Source organism: Dipodomys merriami, unplaced genomic scaffold (assembly GCF_024711535.1).
Source record: "Dipodomys merriami isolate MVZ:Mamm:240054 unplaced genomic scaffold, mDipMer1.0.p SCAF_57, whole genome shotgun sequence".
Taxonomy (NCBI): Eukaryota; Metazoa; Chordata; class Mammalia; order Rodentia; family Heteromyidae; genus Dipodomys; species Dipodomys merriami.
The window spans coordinates 7378855-7397151 of NW_027206146.1; the positions used below are offsets into that span (position 1 = coordinate 7378855).

At 43.9% G+C, this 18297-nt stretch overlaps 1 pseudogene; it reads left to right on the forward strand.

Annotated features, from left to right (window-relative positions):
* Nucleotides 1–6082: 6082 nt before the first annotated feature.
* Nucleotides 6083–12685, forward strand: LOC138812571 (sulfotransferase 2A1-like; annotated as a pseudogene).
* Nucleotides 12686–18297: the final 5612 nt, after the last annotated feature.

Consider the following 18297-nt stretch of genomic DNA (forward strand, 5'->3'; position numbering starts at 1 on the left):
GAGATCTGAGGATCGCGGTTCAAAGCCAGCCCGGGCAGGAAATACTGTGAGACTCCTATCTCCAATAAACCACCAGAAAACCGGAAGTGGCTCTGTAGCTCAAATGGTAGAGCGGTCGCCTTGAGCTGAAGAGCTGAGGGACAGCGCCCGGGCCCAGAGTTCAAGCCCCACAACCGACAAAAAAAAAAAAAAACAGAAAGTACGTGTTCCTCAGTTCCCATTTAGAAATTCCCCAGACAGGACCTTGAGAGAACGACCACCTGGCAAGACCACAAGCTAAGCCAAATGTCAACCAAGCATAGGCCTGTAACCATGTAAACCCCCCTTAAACCAACCATGGGCCAGTCATTTTACAAAGAGGGTTACAAAATTTCCCGCATGGCAAAGTGATTGTTGGTGTATATGGTGACCTTTAAATGGACCAGTCACGGGATGCTTTGTGTTATGCGTTAATCTTGTGGGTTTTGCCTTTAAAAAGTCTTGTAACCGTTGCTCAGGGCTCTCTGACTGACCAACACAGAGAGTCCGTTTGCGCAAACGTCAAATAAACTCCTCTTGCTTATTGCATCTCCCGGCCTGGAGTCTGAGTTTTCTGGGGCGCCCTCCCGTTGACGAAAGTATCCTAGGGGGCTAGGGTCTTTCAGAGTGGAGACAGTGGGCAACCTTGCCTGGTTCCTGATTTTAGGAGAATTGGTTGTAGCTTTTCCCCATTAAGTATAATATTGGCTATTGGTCTGTCATAAATGGCTTTTATTGTTTTTAGAAATGTTCCTTCTATTCCTATTTTCTCCAGAGCTTTTAGCATGAATGAATGTTGAATTTTATCAAAGGCTTTTTCTGCATCTGTGGCGATAATCATGTGATTGTTGACCTTGGCTCTGTTGATGTGTTGGATTACATTTATTGACTTACATATGTTAAACCATCCCTGCATCTCTGGGATGAAGCATACCTGGTCATAGTATATAATATTTTAATGTGTTTCTGGATTCTGTTAGATAGAATTTGGTTAAGGATCTTTGCATCTGTGTTCATCAAGGAAATTGGCCTGTAATTCTCTTTTTGGTTGGGTCTTTGCATGGTTTGGGGATGAGTGTGATATTGGCTTCGTAGAATGAGTTTGGTATAGCTCCCTCCTTCTCTGTTTCTCTGAAGAGCTTGAGGAGTATGGGTATTAGTTCTTGTTTAAAGGTCTTATAGAATTCTGCTGTGAATCCATCCGGTCCTGGATTTTTTTGTTGTTGTTGTTGGAAGACTTTTAATACCTTCCTGTATCTCGTTATAGGATATTGGCTAATTTAATTGGTTTACTTCTTCTTTGCTCAGTTTGGGCAACTTGTATTTCTCTAAAACTGCATCCATTTCTGCCAGATTTTCTTCCTTTAGAGAGTATAAATTTTGAAAGTAGTCTGGTAGAATTGTTTGGATATTTTGGGTACGTGTTGTGATATTTCCCATGGCATCCCTAATCCTGTTAATATGGGTTTCCTCTCTTCTTTTTTTAATTAATCTAGCCAATGGGCCATCAATTTTGTTTAATTTTTCAAAGAACCAGCTTTTTGTTTGGTTTATTTTGGTTATGGTTTTCTGATTTTCTAATTGGTTAATCTCTGCTCTTAATTTGCTTATCTGGCTTCGTCTAGTAGATTTAGGTCCAATTTTTTCTTGTTTTTCTAGCTGTTTTAATTGCAACAGGAGATTATTTACTTGGTCTGTCTCCATTCTCTTGATGTGGGCACTGAGGGCAATAAATTTGCCCCTCAGGACTGCTTTTGCTGTGTCCCACAAGTTTCTTTGTGAGGTGTTTTCATTTTCATTGAGTTGTAGGAAATGCTTTATTTCTTCTCTGATCTCTTCTGTTACCCAGGCATTGTTAAGGAGTGTGCTGTTCAATTTCCATGTATTAGAGAAATTTCTGCGGTATGCTTTGTTATTGAGAGCTAGCTTGATTCCACTGTGGTCAGATAGGATACAGGGGATTATGTCGATCCCTTTGTATTTGCTTAAGTTCCTTGCATGAACTATGATATGGTCTATTTTGGAGAAAGATCCATGAGCTACTGAGAAGAATGTGTACTGTGTTGTTTTAGGGTGAAATACTCGGTAGAAATCAGTTAATTCCGCTTGAAGTATGGCCTCACTTAATTCGGTAGCTTCTTTGCCAATCCTCTGGTTGGTAGACCTGTCCTTTGGTGAGAGTGGTGTGTTAAAAAGTCTCCTAGTATTATCGTATTGGGATCTATTTTATTCTGAAAGTTTGAGAGTGTTTGTTTAACATATCTGGGTGCACCAATATTTGGGGCATATAAGTTGATGATGACAATATCCTCCTCTTGGATTGTTCCCTTTATTAATATGTAGTGTCCATCCTTGTCTTTTTGTACTGATTTTAATGAAAACTTAATTTGTCAGATATCAGGATAGCTACACCTGCTTTCTTACTGGGGGCATTTGATTGGTAGATCCTTTTCCACCCCTTCACTCTGAGTTTGTTTGTATGTTTGGCTGAGAGGTGGGTCTCCTGAAGGCAACAAATGGACAGGCCATAGATTCTTTTGTAATTGCAATGGCAAAGTGATATTATTTTATCCAATATGATAAAACTGTGGGGTCAGTATTAGACACACAACACAAAGCAAACTATGAGGCAAAATACAAACACAATAAATAATATTTTTCACAGCTATTTGAGAAATAGATGACAAAGAAAAGAAAATGTTTAGACAATTTTGTTAGCAAGGCATATTAGTATACAAATGGATCTTTGAACATGTCTCAGGCTTCTAGTCTTCAGGGTCTGTAAAGAAATCGGGCAAAAAGAGGGAACTCTTCCTAAATCAATTTACAGATGTAAGAGAAGTTTATAGAAGGGTCTGGCAACCTCCATCCTAACACAAGAGGGTTATTTAACTTGTACAAGGCTCTGAATTTGTTAGAAGTTCTAACCTTTTGAACAATTTCTTTTTATCCCATTTTTTGCACATCTAACACATTTTAAGACGTATTATGGTGGGTCCCATTATGGCTGCAGCAGAGGAGCCAATATCATTACAGACTTCAACATGATTTGTAATATTGCCGTTTGCAGCCTTGATGGAGTGTAAATATTTGGACACCAAATTAGCATTCTTAAATGGTATATATTGGGAGAAGTTAGTCTCTTAACTCAGTTTGCACTTACACTTTTATGAAGATTATCTTTAACTGGGCTCTGAAATCAACCAAAGGTTCCAGGCCTCCTTGCCTACTAAGTACACAGGTTATAGCTATTTATCCTGGCTGGGTTACATCTTCCCTGTTCTGATTCCTGATCAATCACTTCATTTTTGACAAGTACCTGTAGGACTACTCCCAGTCTGGTAAGCTGGTCCTCCTCAGTTACTGTGGGAGGGTAGAAACGTTGATTTTTTTTTTTTTGGTCAGTCCTGGGGCTTGAACTCTGGGTCCTGGCACTGTCCCTTAGATCTTCAACTCAAGGCTAGTGCTCTACCACTTGAGCCACAGCGCTGCTTCTGGCTTTTTCTGCTTATATGGTCCTGAGGAATTAAACGCAGGGCCTCATGTATGCAAGGCAAGCACCTTACCACTGAGCCACTTTCCCAGCCCCAAGAATGTCTATGGTGGTTTTTTTTGTTTGTGTGTTTGTTGTAGTTTTTGTCGGTCATGGGGATGTGTTGATTTTTCAAAGCCTGTAGATGAGCTTCCTCACTCACCACATTTCAAATTGTAGCTATTGACTGGGCTTTAGGCAGGCTTTGGTCAAGATTTCCCAGTCAAGAGTGGAAGAGAGATCGCCTCTCAGAGGACCCCATCACACCTGAGAGGGTGCGATGACATCACAGCCTAGGACTCATGGGGTCACAGCCCAGGCCCTGGGTGGATATGTGGTTGGACACCCACATAATGCCCTGTGAGACATTCATATCCTGTGGGATCCAGACTGCTAGGTCTGGCACAAAAATGTCATTAAGAAATGTAAGTATGGGAATGCATCAAGCCCTATGTTATTCAAGTGTTTGCTAGTCCTGAGACTTGAACTCAGGGCCTGGGCACTATCCCTCAGTTTTTCACTCAAGGCTCACACTCTACCACCCGAGACAGAGCTCCACTTCCAGTCCTCTGCCTTGGAACCTCCAGGCCTGCAGCCCCCATTCCCTCCTGCTGTCTACAACATAGGGACCATATAGTAGCTCTGTTATTGAAGACCTGTGGCTAACACAGTAGTGCGCCAGGCAATTAAACCCAAGTATCCACAGAGAAATGGCTGCATCATCCAAACCAGGTTAAGAGATCAAAATGGAATATTGCTCAGTGTTGAAAATGCAGACAACTCAGACCCATGGGAAGCACATAACAAAAGACTGGCATTAACAAAAACCTGACCCTTACCTTTCTCATGTAACTGTAACCTCTCTGTCCAGTATCTTTACAATAAAATTAAATTTAAGAAAATTAGCACTGGGAAGTTGGCTCAGTGGTAGAGTGCTTGCCTCATATGAGTGAGGCCCCGGATTCAATTCCTTACCATCGCATACACAGAAAAAGCCAGAAGTGGCACTATGTCTCAAGTGGTAGCATGCTAGCCTTGAGCAAAAGAAACTCAGGAATAGCACCTTGACCCAGAGTTCGAGCCCAGGACTGGAAGAGAAAAAAAAAAGCCAAGCACCAGTGGCACACACCTGTAATCCGAGCCAATCAGGAAGTGAGGATCAAAGTTGGAAGCCAGCCTAAGAAGCAAAGGCCAAGAGACTCTTATCTCCTACGGAATAAGAAGTGGAGCTGTGGCTAAAGAGGTTGAGCACTAATATTAAGCACAAAAACACAGAGACAGTGCCCAGGCCCTGAGTTCTAGTCCCAGGAAGGCAAAAAAAATGGCTTTATCCTCCAGAGAGAATATCCCACTTCTGGGGTACAGCCTACACCAAGCACAACCCCAAACAGTTCCCAGTGCAATGCTATCTAGATTTGCTCTCTCTTGAACATCATAGACATGGGTTCCTGGGGGTTGGGATGGTGACAGAGTGGTAGAGCATTTGCCTCACATTTATGAGGTCCTTGGTTCGATTCCTCAGCACCACATAAACAGAAAAGTCCGGAAGTGGTGCTGTGGATCAACAAGACTTGAGCAAAAGAACTGAGAGACCCAGGGCCAGTTCAACCCCCTTGAACAACTACAAAAGAGAGGAAAAAAGGAAGGAAGGAAGAAAGGAAAAAAGGAAGGAAGGAAGGAAGGAAAGAAGGAAAGAAGGAAGGAAAAAAGGAAGGAAGGAAGGAAGGAAGGAAGGAAGGAAGGAAGGAAGGAAGAAAGGAAGGAAGGAAGGAAGGAAGGAAGGAAGGAAGGAAGGAAGGAAGGAAGGAAGGAAGGAAGGAAGGAAGGAAGGAAAGAGAGAAAGGAAGGAAGGAAGGAGAGATATCAGTCTCTGTGGAATGAACACACACACACACACACACACACACACACACACACACACACACACACTCACTCCATCCCCATAAAGTTACAGAAGTATTTGTTGTTTCTCAAATCTGCAAGTTCAGGATAAGGGAAAGAAGTCTGAGAAACTGTCCCTGCATCCAGGGGCTTGAGGAATCATGGAGACCCATGACTTGAGGGATCATGGCTGCCATCCTGGTGTGGAGAGAGTCCTAGGGGAAACAGAGGAAATTGGAAGGACAAACCAAAGAGGAATCTTGGCAAAGATCTTGGAGTGATATTAGTAGATTGAACTTGGGGTGTTGATCCAGAAGTCCAGGCCTTCCAGCAATTTTTTCTCATATCCTACACCTCTTCACAAAATAAAGGATTGGTGTATTAAAAAAATATTTGTTAATCATATACCCTAGCCTATTTCCTCTTGTATTTCTGGTTTTCTGACATGAACTGTACATCAGGTGAGCACAGTTCACCCTTTGCATGATTTAACATTTGCCCAATAAAAAGCCCTGGGGACAAGTACAGGGGTTTATTTATTACCAACTCACCTTAGTTGATGATAGTCTTCACCATCCAGACTCAGCCACAACTTCCAGGGTAGCAGTGCCACTGGCCTGGGACCAAGAGCCAGACACCCAAGACTCTGCCATGGCTCAGGACTACATGTGGTACCAGGGCATTCCTTTCCCTGTTGTGGATTTCAACCCTGAACGCATAAAAGCAGTCCACGAGGAGCTGGTGCTGAAGGACGAAGACATCATCACAATGACCTACCCCAAATCAGGAGAGCAGAGGGGGCTGTGATTGCGTGGGAAAGGCCAGAGCTGTGGCCATCCTCCCAACTGTGTTCCACATAGGAATGGTGTAGTAGCTCATTATTGAAGACCTGTGGCCCTGTGGTATTGTGACAGTCTTGAGTGCAACAGCTCGCAAACAGCGCCCAGGCCCTGTTCAATCTCCAGGGTTGGCAGGACAGTTTTTAAATAGTCTTTTTGGAGGTGCTTCATAGTTCATAAAATGAAAAGGATGATTTTGAGATTACCTGGAGAAAAAGCATGATCTCAAATAGAAGAATCATGATGGGCCATAGTTAGGACCTGGAAAACTTGGGGTAAACACAAGGCACTGGCAGGCCAGGGAGCCTGTGTGAAGGGGCACGGGGAGTGGGGAGGGAGCTCTGAGGGCACACTGCAAGGGAAATGTGCTGAAAACCACAGCCAGTGGGGGCACTGCAGGATTTCAGCAACAGCTGACAGCTGCATTAAACCCAAATATCCACAGAGAAATGGCTGCACAATCCCAAACAAGTTGAGAGATCAAAGTGGAATATTATACACTGTTGAAAATGCAGACAGCTCAGGAAAGGATCCATTACATGCTTCCCAGGGGACCATGTGAAGGCAGGCAGGCACAGGAGAAAGATGGTTACAAGGTTTATTAGAGGAGCCATATCTCCCCCAGAGAGAGAGCTCATGACCACCTCCACTATCTAGCAGCAGCAGGGGCTGGGGGTCGGAAGTGAGGTAGGTGGGAGCTCAGGTGGGTTGGGTAGAGACAGGGAGGGGCCAGCTGTAAGGCAGGAATTCCAGGGCAGGGAGCAGCTCAGAAATGGGTGGAACTGAGGTCCAAAAGTGAGCATAATGCTTCCTACTTAGACCCATGCTCTACTATTATCAGAATATTTTGCCATTTGAAACCACATGAGTCAAGGCCATAGGAAAAAAAAAAACTGTGTACTATTGCACTCAGATACAAGGCCCAGAACTGCCAAAGTCCTGGTGTGATAATACAATGATGGGGGTCAAGGCAGGTGGCAAGAATATCAGTATTCAGTTGACATGGACAGTGTAGACTTTTTAGATGACAAAATACTGGCATTGAGTGAGCTATGATTAAAATACACTAAACAGGGGCTAGGAAGGTGGCTCAGTGGTAGAGCGCTTGCCTTGCATGCCTGAGGCCCTGGATTACATTCCTCAGCACCACATAAGTAAAAAGAAAAAAGCCAGAAGTGGCGTTATGGCTCAAGTGGTACAAGCTGAGGGAGAGCACCCAGGACCAGAGTTCAGGACCCAGGACAGGATGCAAAAATAAGTACTTAAATAAACAAACAAACAAATAACTAAATAAATAAATGAATAAAATACTCTAAACCCTACTTATCCATATCAGATTGCATGCCTGAAAAAGTTTATATCCCTAAGGTCTATGTTACATATGCTTTAACATTATATATGTGTGTGGTGCATGTATGTATATATGTGTATGTATATATATATTTGTATGTGTAATATTGTGTATTCACATAGAATTGTGTGACCTCTGCTTTTCTTTCTGCCCCAGGAACCCATTGGTTGATTGAGATTCTCTCTCTGATTCACACCAATGGGGATCCCAACTGGGTTCGATCTGTGCCCATACACATTCGTTCCCCATGGATTGAGAATGAAAGTGGATACAAATTCACAGTGGAGAGGAAGGAGGGTCCCCCCCTCATCACCTCCCACCTCCCCATCCAACTCTTCCCCAAGTCTTTCTTCACTTCCAAGGCCAAGGTCAGTGCTCAGTGCCCAATAACTGTTCCATCAAGGCCTTTTCCTCTTAAAAATGCACATAGCCAGCAGGTCTGGCATTCTCCCTCTGTAGTTCATGGAGGACCCCAGACTCTCCTTCATGAATTCAGGGTCCTCAGACCAAACCAGAATCCAAGATGTGGACCATGGCTGTGTAATCCCTGCCAGATGAACTGGATGACTAACTGAAAGACTAACCAAACTGTGTTTTAAGTGAATACCCAGGCCTCATGCAGTTGTCCCAGCTAAAATGGAGGCTGAGATCTAAGGAAAACAGCCCAGGTAGTAAAGGCCAGGTGATTCTTATCTCTGATGAGCTATCAAAAACAAAGGCAGAAATAGAGCAGCAGCTCAAGTGGTAAAGCACCAGCCTGAGCACAAAAACACAGGGACAGCACCTAGGCCCTGAGTACAACCACCAGCCATGACAAAAAGGAAAGAAAAGAAAAGAAAAAGAAAGTTCAGGTTGTGTTGTTTCAATGTCATGTGACCTGGTATCAGTCATCTGACTCTGAAGGCTGTGCAGTGAATAGATCACACCAGGAGCCTTTGTCCCGCTTCACGAACCTAGGCCAAACCAGACACGATGCACACTCTTCCCTGGTGAAATGCTACCTAGATTTGTTCCTGAACACCATAGAAATGGGCGCCTGTGCTGTGAAATCTCTGTTGTTGTATCATTTCAGCTCCCTCCTTCAATGGATTCTTGTTGTTTTGTTTTTGTGCCATTCATGGGACTTGAACTCACAGCTGTCCCTGAGCTTTTGTACTCAAAGCTGTTATTCTATCAGTTTGCGCATTAGCTCCCCTTGAGGTTTTCAGGTAGTTAATTGGAGATGGGCGTCTCATGAGCTGTTCTGCCTGGGCTAGCTTCAAACTATGATCCTCAGATCTGAGCTACCTGAGTAGCTGTGGTGACAGGTGAGAGCCACCCATGCCCAGATGTTTCAATGATGTTTACAGAACAATTCATAAATCTGCAGCCAGCAAAGGCTAACCAGCATCTGTTCTCCTGTGCTTTCTACTTAAATATCCCAGATACGTTTAGGAAATGCATTGTCCCACCATTGTTTTATTTCTGGCAAAGTGATTGGATTGTAGGAACTCTGAAAAGTATTTCACAAATTAATGCACAACTAAAAGATCAACACATACTTCAATGTTGGAGCAAAAATGGCTAGAATTTCTCTAAATGCCAAGAGTACAAAAAATGATGGGAATATTGTTTAATTCTCTCCTTTCTCCCTTGAAGATGATCTATGTCATCAGAAATCCTAAGGATGTCCTTATATCTAGTTATTATTTCCAGCGTTTTACAAATCTGTCTAAGAAACCAGAGTCACTGGAACAATTTTTTGAATGGTTCTTGCAAGGATATGGTGAGTAAACAATGAAGTGAATGGAGAAGGATTTAAACCTCTTTGAGTGTCCCCTCCCTCCAAGGTCTCCTTTAAATCTCACCATCTGTGGGTCCAATGTTTCCTCATCCCAGAACTCACATTGGCTAAAGGCAGTACCAGACTTCTCCCATGAAGGAAGGTCCCAAGGTGTTTTGAGCCCCTGGAGCTTCCGTAGCCATGGAGGACCCGCCCCCTCCTGGGTGCTCTACTACCAGATGTTGGCTCACAGCTTCTCACTGGCTTCCCACACAACCCAACTCTACCTTCCATACATATATTTATGTTTTAAAATTGTTTTGCTGTCCGTGTCAGAGTTTCTCACTTGAAGTTAGGATCACTCTGTGTCTAGTCATGCAAAAGTACTGGGTCATTCCTCATGCTTGTAATTTTGTTACTTCTCCATGGTTCTGTCAGGGGTCCATGGCCTGAGGTGGGTATGAAGGGTGGGGAGCCCCCACATCTGTGCTCTATGTACCTAATCATCTGGTGTCTCAGGCCCTCTGGGTTTAGCTTCACAACCAGTAGAAGTGCTTGATGAGCTGTTTCTCCCCTGATTCAACATCTCTTACCACTTGGATCTATAGTCAGGGATGGTGGATCATGCCTATAATCTCAGCTACTCAGGAGCTGAGAGCTGAGGGTCAGAGTTGGAAGCCAACCCAGGCAGAAAGCCCTTGAGGATCTCATACCCACTCAATCATCATGATGCAGGGAGTGAAGTTGTGGCTCAAGTGGTAGAGAGGAGTGTAGAAACCGAGGGACAGTGCTCTGGCCCTGATTTCAAGCAAAGATGTTTCAAGTAGAATAAAGCACACCAAGGCCTCTGCAGACTGACCTGCTGGGAGCCATGGGCAGGCATGGGAGGTGCCTTGTGTGCATGTGTCACAGCTCAGACCTTGCACTCGAACTTGTGCTCAGTTGTGCAAGTGATGGATTGGGCCAACTTATATTGGAAAGCACTCAGCCTGAGTTCTGTCAGGGCCTGCGGAGATCTTTGTCCCGGTCAGATGTTTTCGTGTGGCCTTTGGTGACCTGCTTCAGATGGGGCAAAGGTTGTGCTACAGGTAAAAATTGCTTATAAATCCATGTCCTGGCTCCACAGTGCTTGTGTTTGCTCTCTTTCCCTCTCCATCTGTCTTTTCCTCTCTCTCCTTCCCCCTTTCTCTCTCTGCCTCCACTCCATTTCTCTCTCAGTCATGGGGCTTGAACTCTGGGCCTTGGGTGCTACTCCCCAGTTCTTTTTGGGGTGGGGCTGTGATCGTGGGGCCTGAATACTGGGCCTGGGTACTATCCCTCAGATCTTCAGCTCAAGGCTAGCCCTCTACCACTTGAGCCACAGCGCCACTTCTGGTTTTTTGGTGGTTCATTGGCAATAAGAGTCTCATGGACTTTCTTGCCCAGGCTGGTTTGAACAGTGATCTTCAAATCTCAGAATCCTAAATAGCTAGGATGACAGGCATGAGCTACCAGTACTCAGTAGTGCTCTCTCTTTGAGGCTATAAAGGGACAGGACTTATTTGTCCGTTACACCCTGGTGAAGGTGACAGCGACCAGAGCAATCGGTGCTGAGACCACCATGCAGATCGGGAATGTGCAGACTTTTCACACTGCCCCACTGTTATCCATGCAGTTCCTTACGGGTCATGGTTTGATCACGTCCAGGGCTGGATGTCCATGAGGGAAAAGGAGAACGTCCTGGTCCTCAGTTATGAGCAGATGAAAAAGGTAACAACTGATTTTCCCTGCACCCCACCACGGCCCTCTCCACCCCTTCTCCCATCTCCCCTGTTTCTCCAGTATCTTCTTCTCCAGTATCCTCCCCCCAGTCTCCATACCATCTTCTATGTTATCTTTCTACATCCTGTTGTGTGTTATTCCTTCCTGCATTCCTCTCATCCTCCTTTTCTTTCTTTTTTATTTTTGTTTCAAGATGGAGTCTTGAACTCAGTACCTGATGTTCTGTTTTTTGGCTGGTGCTCTACCCACTGAGTCACACCCCCAACTCCACAGGCCACCCATCCTCTCTCCTGCCAGTGCCTTCTGCTGTTTCTCTCTTCTCCTGCTCCCTCCTCCTCACTCCTGCTCTGTGTTGTCCCCTCTCATACCCGAGCCCTATTTATCTCTCCTTAGGACACAAGGAGCATGGTAGAGAGGATCTGTGGGTTCCTGGGGAAGGCGCTGGAACCGGGAGAGCTGGACTTGGTCCTGGAGAACAGTTCCTTCCAGGCGATGAAGGAGAACAAGATGTCTAACTTCAGTAATGTTCCAGAGGAGCTTGTTACCCCCGGTTACAAAATCACCAGGAAAGGTATGGAAATGTCCCAGGGAAGGAGGTGCTGGAAGCCAGGGAAAGAAGTCTGGTCTCCAACCACACATTCCAGGCCAGGGATCAGCCAGAAACAGGCTGGCTGTTCACATCCAGCTTGTGTTAAAACAAAGTAAACTGGAAGTGGAGCTGGGGCTCACATGGTACAGTACCAAGCCTTCAGCAAAAGAAACTCATGATCACTGAGCAGGCCCAGAGTATAAGTCCTACAACAGACAAACAAGTAATGTGATAGTAAGTGGATCTGAAAAGAAAACAAAGTGTAAGTACCAGCTGGGTGTCCATGGCTCAGGCCTGTAATCCTAGCTGCCCAGGAACCTGAGATCTGAGCATCAGAGTTCAAATCCAGATGGAGTAGCATAGTCCAGGAGATTCCTTCTCTCCAGTTAACTAACAAAAAACAGAAAATGGAGTTGTGGCTCAAGTAGTAGAGCATGAGGCTTGAGCAGAAAATAACTCCCAAACAGCACCTAGGCCCTTAGTTCAAACTCTTGTATAGACACACACTTGCACACACATGCACACATGTACACACATTTAACTCTATTATATAAAATCTCTATTCAACTTCCTATTAAATAAAAATGCTATTGTGTGACTATGAGACCACATCCTGAGCTTCCTGACTCCCACACATCTGGGGAGGATGTGCTCCTCTGGTGGCAGGGGGCAGAACTTGAGAGGAGAGCACTGGACATGGAGTGTGGTTGCTGTGGAGTCCATCTCCCAGGGAGATCTATGGCCTCACCCTCGGGGCAGGAAGAGGGCAGCAGGGACAGAAGGGGACAGTGCCTTCCTGCCCTGACCCAGTCTGGTGTCATTGTTTTTCCACGGCCTAGGTATCACGGGGGACTGGAAAAACCACTTCACCCCAGCCCAGACCCAAGCCTTCGAATAAACTTTCCGGGAGAAGATGTCGGGACTTCCTCTGGAGCTGTTCTCCTGGGACTAAGCCCAGATTTAGCTCCTTGTCTGTTGGGATCCAGACCTGAGTACCCATCTTATGGAGGTGACAGGACTGGGCGGAGATCATAGCATTAGTCTGTCACTCCAATCAGGAGGTCTGACTTTGCCTGTCTCATCTTTGGTGCACTCACTAGGACGGGTGGCAGCCACATGCAGGTGAGGAACACAAAGGGACCCGTGTGTGTCCTTGCTGAAATAAATGGGGCCAAGGCATCGAGGGCTGACAAACAAGGCTTAGTGTGTGAAAGGCTGAAGTTCCTTTGGGCGGGGACAGTGGGCTCCCCATGGCAGTAGGCTGCCTGATGGTTTGCTGGATGTTCTGGTGAAGGGATTTCCCCCCCCCCCCCATTGATCTTGAGTGGAACTCTGTCCCAACTTGGGACAACCTGGGATGGAGCCGGAACAGACAACAGGTCCTGGAATTGAGGTTTGGGGCACCAGGAGCCTAAAGCCTTTTGCCAGCTTCCGGTGCCCTGTGTCCATTGGACAAAGTATTTATTGAGAAGGGCACAGGGGTGTACATGTACAAAGTGAGATCACCATTTCCCTGACATCACAAGCACCAATACTACAATACAATCTTAATCACAAGCACCCATTGTGTGGTATCATCTCCCTCGAGTGATAAATATCTCCTTCATCTTAAGCAGCAGGTATAAGTGGCAAATGACTTAGAGTTCACATAGATTTTTGTCTATCCCAAAGATCCCAGAAGGTCTGATGTGGAATTAGCCTACACCCAAGAAAGAAATCTGAAGTCCTATCAATCCAGCAGGGATTGGCCTTTTCAGGAAGCTCTCAGGATTCTAAGAGTTCATGTTCAGAGGAGGCCTTCCATCTTCCCAGTCCTTTCAGCTCTCACAGCCCAGCTTTTGGAGGCTCTCACAATCCCCCCTTTTCCTATGATTTCAGAAAGCATAATTCTCATTTTTGTTTGAGCTAGCATATGCTGCATGCTAGAAGATAAATATTGAAATAGACAGGAGGCTAGCCGGATAATCCATAAAATAGAGGATCTTGGACCCAGAAAAGGCAAAAAAAAAAAAAAAAAAAACAGGAAATCTATTCTGGAAGTCCCCAGTTATCACTGAGTTTTAACTTTTCAGCTCCTGTTTGAGCTGCTCTAGCTGGTTCTGAATCCTTTGAGAATTGCCATTTATCTTAAAGCAGCTCAGTCCTTCAAACAGTTCACATCCTAAATGGTTTTTCAACAGCAAAGAATCTGTGGTGGTTCCAATGTGTCAAATTATTGTTCTTCCTTTTTCATTGATTGATTGATTGATTGATTTGTTGATTGATTTCTTGATTGATTTATCTGTCACTTGGTTGAAAATACAAGGTTGGCTGCTTCACTCTTTCTGGACACCTTCTTCAAGTCTAGGGACAGGCAGAATAAAGCTGCAGCTACAGCCCTATGTATTTAACAGTATTAAGTTATCACAATTTCATGTAAGATCTTATCTTATGCATCTCTTATTCTGATGGGTCAAATTACTAAGACAGACAGGCACCATACTCCTAACATAACAGTCCCTGATAATTTTTCTTTAGAGCGCCACCTGCCTTTCCTCCAAAAAAGAAAGACCAGCCAATGCCCACTCTTTTTCCTTGAGGCAAACAGAGTCTTGTCAGTGATGAGCAGTTGCTAAGGTCATTTCCACAGCTGAAGCATGAACATTCACAATGAACTATAAATTCAAGGTCCAAAGTTAATTCATTCTCTAAAATCTCATCTTCTTGACCACCAATTTCATACTGAGATATATTTTTACCTCTTTTAAACTGACAGCATGTCCTACTAAACTTTGTGTTAGAACATTTTGCACAGAAGAGCCTTCTTTGATACAAAAGGAAGTTTCATTCATGGTCTTTTTTTTTTTTTTGGTTTATCATAGGCCTTGAAATTTGGGGCTGGGCACTGTCCCTGAGCTATTTAGCTCAAAGCTAGCACTCTATGACTTGAGCCACAGCACCGCTTCCGGTTTTCACCACTCTCCGCCTGGGCTGGCTTTGAACTGCGATCCTCAGATCTCAGCCTCCTGAGTAGCAAGGATGACAGGCATGAACCACTGGCACCCAACCTGACTAAATATTTTAACTCCATCTTTATATCACTGGACAGGTCCCATTTCTGAGTTGTTACATATCACAGTACAAATTAAGTGCAACAGTTCACCCAGCATAAGAACCCCCCAAACAGAGGCTTATACTGAGCAGGAGGCACCAGCACTCTGAATAAGCATCAACATCATTATAAACAACGATGATGCATTCATTTCCGGGCCCTTGTCCTTTTGGCATCTCTCAGCTTCTAGAGAAAGCTTCTTCACTGGACCCCAGGTGGGAAAGATCGCTCTTTCTCTTTCTCCCGGAGCCTTTAGTTATCCTCATCTTCTTGAAGGTTTTCTCTAGAGGTTCCTGGAGGTTGGATGCATTTTCTCTTTATTTCTGGGTTTTCATTTCAGGGTAGGTAGAAAGATGTCCGCTGAACCTGTGCACCCACAGGACTAACCACCACCCCATACTTTGACAGTTCCGGGTCTCTAGTTATTACCAATGTCATGCTTTCGGCGTATGGGTTGAGGTGAAGAAGCAATTTTTTCAGGTCTTTCCAGTTTTTCTGCTGTTGAAGTTTTGGATGGGAAAATTTTAATTTTTCAAAGTTAAGGGTATAGAATGCCATTGCTATCTGTTCTTGGGGGTTCTAGTGACCTACACCTATCTCCTCCCCTGCCCTTTTTTTTCAGTCCTGGGGCCTAAACTCAGGGCCTGGGCACTGACCTGTGCTCTTCAGCTCAAATTTAGCACTCTATCACTTCAGACACAGCGCCACTTTCAGCTTTTTCTGAGTAGTTTATTGAGGATAAGACTCTCATGGAGGGGCTGGGAAGGTGGCTCAGTGGTAGAACGCATGCCTTGCATGCTCGAGGCCCTGGGTTCGATTCCTTAGCACCACATAAGCAAAAAGAAAAAAGCCGGAAGTGGCGCTGTAGCTCAAGTGGTAGAGCACTAGCCTTGAGCTGAAGAGCTGAGGGACAGTGCCCAGGCCCAGAGTTCAGACCCCACGACCGGACCCAAAAAAAAAAAAAAAAAAAAAGACTCTCATGGACTTTCCTGTTCAAGGCTGGCTTTAAACTGCTATCCTCAGATCTCAGCTTCTTGAGTAGCTAGGATTACAGGTGTGAACCACCAGCGCCTCACTTGAAGTGAATGTTAAGTAGTCCTAATTTTCCCTTTTCCACTTTGAAACAAATACTTTGCATAACGTTTCTTTCCAAGTCCTCATTTTAAGGCCACTCCCATTGTTAATTTGCATTTAAGTTCACACTTTTGGAACCTAGAATCACTGGGCAGCACCCAATTCTCTCCTTGCATCTGGAATTTAAAGCTGACACTTTTTTTTTCTTTAGTCTGAGTTATCTCTTAGAACACCTTTAAACTTGGCACAAATAGCATAGTTTTTCTTTACATATAGGAATCACTGTACCAAGAACCCAGACTTAATAAACTAAGGATCTCAGAACAAGCTTGTTCTTCCCAATTTGTATCTAATTGCAGAATAGCATTGAAACCAAATTACATTATACAGATTAACCCTTTTTTCTTTTTAATTCTCCTTTTAAAGGTTTTCATCTTTAATACATACCAAGAGGTAGTTTTTAGGAATACTAATCACATTGCCTATATTACTATTAGTTTTTAGTGTCTGTCTGAAAGGGAAAGACAGAAGCATCTATATGAAATTGGCATAAAGTATGAAATATTGGTATTATACTACATTACTTCTTTTTTTTTTTTTGTCGGTCGTGAGGCTTGAACTCTGGGCCTGGGCACTGTCCCTCAGCTCTTCAGCTCAAGGCGAGCGCTCTACCACTTGAGCCACAGTGCCACTTCCATACTACATTACTTTTAACCTTATTTAAATCATAGCCAATGTAGCTACATATCAACTTTACTAATAAGTTTTTTATCTTATAGATTTAAGACATACTCATACCATCAGACATTTACTTGAACCTTAAGTGGTTAGTCTTATTCATTTCTATATTTTGAAACGAACATATAAGACAAGTCTTACCTCCCAAATCCTTTTCTCAGCTCAAGAAAACTTGTTTTGGTTTTTGGTTTTGTATTTGTTTGTTTTTGTCGGTCATGGGGCCTGAACTCTGGGCCTAAGTGCTGTCCCTGAGCTCTTCAGCTCAAGGTTAGTACTCTACCACTTGAGCCACAGCACCACTTCTGGCTTTTTCTGCTTATATGGTACGGAGGAATTGAACCCAGGATCTCATGCATGCAAGGCGAGCACTCTAGCACCTTCCCAGACCTGTTGTTTTTTTTACACCATCATGACAGATTTTAAGCATTAAAATACTAGATTATTTTGAACAGTTTCACATACACTTACACTCATACTTATGTACAAGAATTTTTTTGTTTTTTTTGTTTTTTTTGTTTTTCTTTGTTTTTTTGGGTTGGGTCATGGATTCTGAACTCTGGGCCTGGGCGCTGTCCCTCAGCTCTTCAGCTCAAGTTTAGTGCTCTACCACTTGAGCAACAGCGCCACTTCCGGTTTCTTCTTTTTGCTTATATGCCTCAGGCATGCAAGGCAAGTCTTCTACCACAGAGCCACCTTCCCAGCCCCTATGTACAGGAGTTTTTTTTTTAATAGTGTAATCCACTCTATTTAACATTCTTACTAAAACTGCATTGAGAAATTATAATACAGATATGATTTACATCAGAACATAACAGCAAAAGATTGAGAAAGAGAGAGAAAAAGAGAAATGTCGGTTCTGTTTGAAGCAAGCATGTCTAGTTAGAAGTTCATTGCATTTCTGGAGACTCATGGCTAATTTGTAAAGAACCACATGGGCCTTTTTTGTTTGTTTGTTTGTTTTTGTTTCTGAGAGAAAATGCGATTTTAATTAGGGCTAACCTTAAGGCCTTAAATTCATATACATTATGCACTGTTACTTTTCAAAGAGGAAAGAGACAATCAGCTCATTAGGTATGAAATGATTTTTAAAAAGGTTTTGCTAAAATTCTGTGTAGAAAAATAACTCAGTGTTACATCCTTGGTTTGTCAGTTGAGAATGGAGAGGTGAGCCTCACTTCTGTCCATGATTGTGTTCTTGTCCAGGCCTCAGGAGTCACACAAGGCCCCTGAGCACTTCCCCTGGGACTGTAACACAGGTCACATTTGGCACATATTGTAAATTTCTTTTGACTTTCATATTCATAAATTCAGGAAGCCTTTTTGGGAATAGGAAGGTTGAGGCTACCTTAAAAAAAAAAAAAAGCTGGCTCATTCATAGCAGTGCTAGGTTGGTTGACAATGTAGATGTGAGATCAAGGGACTCACTCAGGGAAACTGACTGTTGGCTAGAGGGCATCTGAAATGGTCACTGTGGCTTGATTCTCACTGGGGCCGGGAAGACTTGTTCTTGGAGGCTGCCTCGGCCTAGGATTTTATTGCTGGTGAACTTGGTTATCCAACTTCTAGCCATTCAGTCCAGAATGGTGGGTATCAGAAATGGGTCTCCTGAGATGAAAGTGAAAATGTATAAGCAGCACTGAGTTCTGTATGCTGGCATATTG